Source organism: Apostichopus japonicus, chromosome 2 (assembly GCF_037975245.1).
Source record: "Apostichopus japonicus isolate 1M-3 chromosome 2, ASM3797524v1, whole genome shotgun sequence".
NCBI lineage: Eukaryota > Metazoa > Echinodermata > Holothuroidea > Aspidochirotida > Stichopodidae > Apostichopus > Apostichopus japonicus.
This window is the reverse complement of record NC_092562.1, coordinates 16,613,803-16,619,342: the sequence shown is the minus strand read 5'-3', so window position 1 is coordinate 16,619,342 and position 5,540 is coordinate 16,613,803. Positions and strand designations below refer to the sequence as shown.

Below are 5,540 nucleotides of genomic sequence, written 5' to 3'. Positions count from 1 at the left end.
GAAGAGGCGTGTGCCTCACCCTACCCCTTACACCGACAACTCAATGTTGACGTTTCCATTTTTCTTCTCTCACTCATGATCTATATATTCTATATATGGTCTATCATAAAGCGTGTGTGTGTATATACGCCTTAATCAATTGTAGAATTGTGCTATGAAACCAACTGTGGCTGGTCTCGAACTCGACCGTACGTGTCGTCGGGGAACATGACAAATTTCGGGAAGGGGGCGACTGCCCCCCCCCCCATCAGCATATTTTTTTTATGATATCTCTAGTAATTTCAAAATAGAAAGTGCTTAGATGCAACTTACAAGGCCTGGGAAGTGTCATTTCCAGCGATCTGGGAGGCATTTTCGGCCAAAATTTGCTTGTACGCTTCGCGCCAACAAATGGTCCTGGGTAGTGCCATTTCCAGCGATCTGGGAGGCATTTTCAGCCAAAATTTTCTTATACGCTTCGCGCCAACTAATGGAGGAGCTACGCTTAGATAATTTGCTTACTAGGCCATCAGCTGAAGGTCGAAATTCGCTTGTTTCGTTCCAGCAACTGCGGGTCTAAAATTTCTCTACAGCATTGAATACATAAATTAACTAAGATTAATGATCCAAAAGTTCTCCATGTACTTTCCTGCAGTTTTTTTGCAATTCCGCTCGAAAGATCGAACTATATTTTTATTGCGTATGTTAAGAAACCTGCCGTTTTACGTTCAAAAGTTGTGCGCCAGTGAGATATCTGTACCATGTGATATGAATTGTCCAATGAGCCATGAGTTCTGTGTGCAATCTTTGTAGAAAACAACAAACATGGCGGCTCCCACGGGCGCTAGTCAGTCTCCGACACACGGAAATCTACAGTGCTCAGTCCACATTGAATCTGTAAAATTTGAAGCAGTCAAGGCACTGACGAATAAACGATGGACTAAAGTTACTTCCTGCGCTAAAGATCGGCTTAATCTCAGCGGCGGAGACAGTGATATCGCCGTACTACTGATTACTCCATGGCCTACTACGATCAAGCGTGTGTTCAACAGCATAGTATGATGGGGTTCCATGATAAGTGTTACAGGCGGTTCATTGATAGCAAGCACATTGCTGCAAGAAAACGGACAGTACCAGAGGAGACAACTTATGATTTTAAACGAAGAATTGACGGAAAAGATCGAGGAAACCAAGCAGAAGCTCTGGTGTATTGCCGGTTCAATTTATTATATGTGGGAAAAGAAACAATACATTACTCGGCGTTGCAAACGGGTGCAGGACAAGCTGCAGCATGCAGAGACTTTCGATGGAGGTAAGCCTAAGCATACTACACGACTCTACTTGTACTTCTGTGGCATAGTTGAAGTGTTCAGAGAAGTTGCATAATGCAAGATCAGTAGCTCTTGAGGGATAGAATCCAAGTCAAAGGGCACAGTGTTGGACCTGAACATAATATAATTAGTGGCATGGTCATCTGATTTGTTTTGTTATAAGGTGGTAGGAACGGAAATTTGTTTCAAATTCTCCATCTGGGGCACTAGCCTAAGTGTTAAATACAGGCTTCATAGTTTTCTTACTGTGGCCCTTTATTTGAATGATAGAGATATTATATTAGTTAGAAAAATAAGTGTAACAAAGGTGCAATAAGGTTAGGTTTGCAAGGTCTTATGGTCAGCCTGTCTAGCTTTACCAAAATGAACAAGTATCTGTCTCCTTTATTATTAGTAACAGATATAATCTACCATTGTATAATTTAAACCATAACATTAAGAGATAATGTACTGTACTGTCAAAAAAAAGCCTGTTTTAATTCTTTTTTGCATGACACTGGTTTGCAAAATTTGAATGTGTCTTTGTTTGTCCATAGAAGATGAGCAGATCACATGGTATATAAATAAAATTGTCTTAGTTCTTATTTGTTGAAACTTACATTTTGATCAACAGAAAATGCAAAACAATTTGCTTTTTTTATTTCATTTTATTAAGGTATTGCTTCGACAAGCAGCAGAGCGGAAAAAAGATGAGCCCAGATTTTATGAATATTAGAGGAAAAGACCGTGTTGCCATTGAAGTGAGGTACCACTCTCTATGTTGAAGAAACTAGATACAATTCTTGACAAGGAAGACATACAGATCTTGAAAGGTAAAGTACTCTCTTCAATGTGTGGTTCATTGAGTGTTCAGGGGTGGATCTAGGACTTTTGGAATATGGGGGTCCTCCCCCAAGGAAAATTAAAAAATTCTCTAAACGCTTTGAGATGCAATATCAGGTTAATCTTTCCATTGAAATTATTAAAGAAATTTGCAACATATTTCTAGCTGAATTGTAATTATATTGGTACCCCATCATAAAATGTGAGACTCAAAAATATCCAATTTCATGGTACAAGGTGTTCTGTTCATCTCCTCCTCAGAGCAGAGTTTACCACCAACAAAAGATGCTCTGATCCAGCATGTTAAGCGCTGCACCAACCAGGCTGCTATTCACAGTAGGGCATTGCAGCAAAGGATTGATGCACTCTCACCAGAGGGACATGGATGGAAACTTGAAAATGATGACCTAATAATCACTTGGATGACGAAGCCACCTGACCCAGATGCTTTGCTTCAGTGTGTCAGCAGTAGCTGTAGAGTCGGCAAATGTCTTAAAGGAAGATGTTCCTGAATGAATGCACAACTACCGTGTACAGACCTATGTAAATATAGAAATTGCAGCAACTTCCAAGAAGATGTTGAGATTGTTGATGCAGGGGAAGATGATTTGGAGGATGAACTGTGATGGTGTTAAATCTTGATATCTTAGTCTGAAATTTTATTAAAGTTTGAAGTTTGTGAAGAGGGTTAACTTTTTCAAAGTCATGTTGTCATTATTTTGTTCCCCAGAGTTTAAAGGAACCAGAAAACATGATCTTATTCATATATTCATTTTAGCTATTAGTAGTTTTACATAGATTACCCTACCTACCAGACACCTTTGATAAATATCCACATTTTCTTCAAATCACACTTTTTTTGAGAGGGGATGGGAAGGGGGGAGGAGGGTGTTATGGGCATGCTTTACCTCTTGCATATTCACAACTACATTTACTGATGGCGATGACGCAAATACCGCGTCCTGAAACCAGTCAAAGGTTTTAACCATCGCCCCTGACCCTGTTCCAATATCACGGTTCTTTATTGTTTGCCGTAACATTTCGTTACCTGTTTTATTCATATTGTTAATATGTTCTGTGCATCTGTTCAAGTTTTGACTGAAGGATATTCAAGTCTTTAGTGACTTTTATTTCATCTAATTGTCTTCACCTCTACTACGGAATAGACTTTCCCTTTTCCATACCATATCTGACTTCCATGCAGTGAATTGAAGTGGATACTGTTAAGACTAGTACAACTGTCCTTGGATGAACTTTTAATCACTTATTAATTCCGCGCCGCGCCTTTTGATGAAGAACCTGTATCTTGAATCATCGCAAAGGCCCAGCTCTACTACACCATTGAGTGTATCGACCCAGTCTTAATAGATACATTATTTCTTTATATCTGGGGCTTAAGTTAACTGTCTTCGTTATTCACTTATTTGTACCATTCACCTTTATTATTCATATTATTTGTAGAATATAGAACTATTATTATTCAAAATACCATTCGAAACCTTGTCGATCTTTTCTTTTATGCGTTAACTCCCTTGGAAACTCTTTTTGCAGGAATACGAATTATGAACATGTCGTTTCAGTAACAAGGAGAAAGTACCTAGTTTTGCAGAAGACTGTAGAAAGAGTACTAAGGTAACGGATATATACCGACTATAACTTTATTTCACATCTACGATATGCCATGACGTCTTAGTGTGCCAACTTATATATTGATTTATACAAAAGAAATAGCTCACTGGTCTTGGGGCATTGGTACATCTCATTGTAACTAGGGATTTAGCTACATGTAAAGTAGAGGGAGAGGGGGTCGCATTTGTAAAACAGTTTGGATGGGGAGTGTAACAATTATGGAGAGGAACTTTTCATTATATGTGTATATTTACGCATACATGCACAGACGAAATGTATTCATAACATAGGGGGAAAATCTAAAAATATTTGATTTATTACAAAGCATTATATCTGAGTTTATTAAAAGTGGTACATTTTTATAATTAAAACCCTTAAGTTATAATGTGCAAAAATTGTATTTCATATTTCAAAGTTGAAAATGTGATTTTTTACCATTTTGGCAAAAATGGAGGGGGGGGGGGCACAACTTGTAATGCCTGAAAACAACCCTCACTGACCCTTAGACCAGAATCCTCTTCCACCATTCTTGTAACCCTGACCCAACTATTATACAAAAAAAAATATATCAGTCGTAATTAAACATATAAGAAAAGAGTGGTATGTATGCACCACTGTACCAAATCTAACGTTAGCACATGTGTTCCTAATACATAGCATCGTAGCACGTAATGTCTACATAACATACCCAATTTCAAGGGTTTCTTACAAAAATACTGCAGGAAATTTTTTGGAGAACTTTTGATATAATGTTTGTGATGCATTAAACTACCCAAAAATGCATTAAAAGTCTAGACCCGGTGTTGCTGGAACGAAACTGATTTTACAGCCACATTTTGAGCTTCAGCTGATGGCCTATACAGGCTTCGCCCTTTCCTTGGCAAATTTCTTGCTACGCGCCGGTTCGAATTTGTAAAGCAAACAGCAGACAGATATCACATCATATCAGTGAGCATGAAAATGGCGTTCCAGGATGAACAGCCTCAAAATTGTCCGACTTGCCCGAAAAAATAACCAAAAATTCCAACATGTTAATGTCAATATCACATAAGCAAGCATCGGTTATTACATCAGATGCCATCGTGTACCTTACGGTCCGTGAAAGTTGCTCAGTATACCGCGGGATGCTAATGTAAACAACGAAATGTCTTATGTAGTTGGAGAAAATCATCGAGGTCCAATTATGTTAAAACTCTCTTTTACATTAGTAATGGCGAATTGGGGGCTGCAGTCCCCACCCCCCCCCCCCCGCCTCCTACGCCTATGTGTGTATTGTTCGGTTTCGGAAATATCTGCTATATTTTCATTTCCTTCAACCAAGTTTTATAATAGCCGTTATAAGAGGTTTTAATATTTGTACACCAAGAAATTAATTGTGTCTGAATTTTTGAAAATTTCTGACCCACATTCTTCATCACACGTCCCTCTACTCGTGCAATATTGACCGGTCTGTTAGGGGTTCAAGGAGGGCGGCGGAACCGGGGGGCACAGGGGGCACGTGCCCCCCTCACTTTTCCTCAGGTTAAAAATGTGCCCTTTTTCTACATAAAAATTTAGGTGTCTCAAGTTAGCAAGAGGCCAGAATGAACACTCGGGAAGGGCCGTTTCCGGCCATCTGAGGGGTTTGTAAAACCCAAAAAATTCTTGCACGCTCCGCGCCAACCGATGGTGGCGCTCCGCTCAGATAGTCGTGCATACAACTTTGCAAATCCTGGCTACGCCTCTGACTTTCTAATGAATTTCTGTGGGTCAAACTCAAAGCTATTTCGAATGGAAAAA

At 39.3% G+C, this 5,540-nt stretch overlaps 1 long non-coding RNA gene across 1 annotated transcript; it reads left to right on the top strand.

Annotated features, from left to right (window-relative positions):
• Window positions 1–892: 892 nt before the first annotated feature.
• On the top strand, window positions 893–3,622 carry LOC139980187 (uncharacterized). Its single transcript, XR_011797476.1, has 3 exons — window positions 893–1,291; window positions 1,966–2,122; window positions 2,394–3,622. It is a non-coding gene; the product is annotated as an uncharacterized lncRNA (long non-coding RNA).
• Window positions 3,623–5,540: the final 1,918 nt, after the last annotated feature.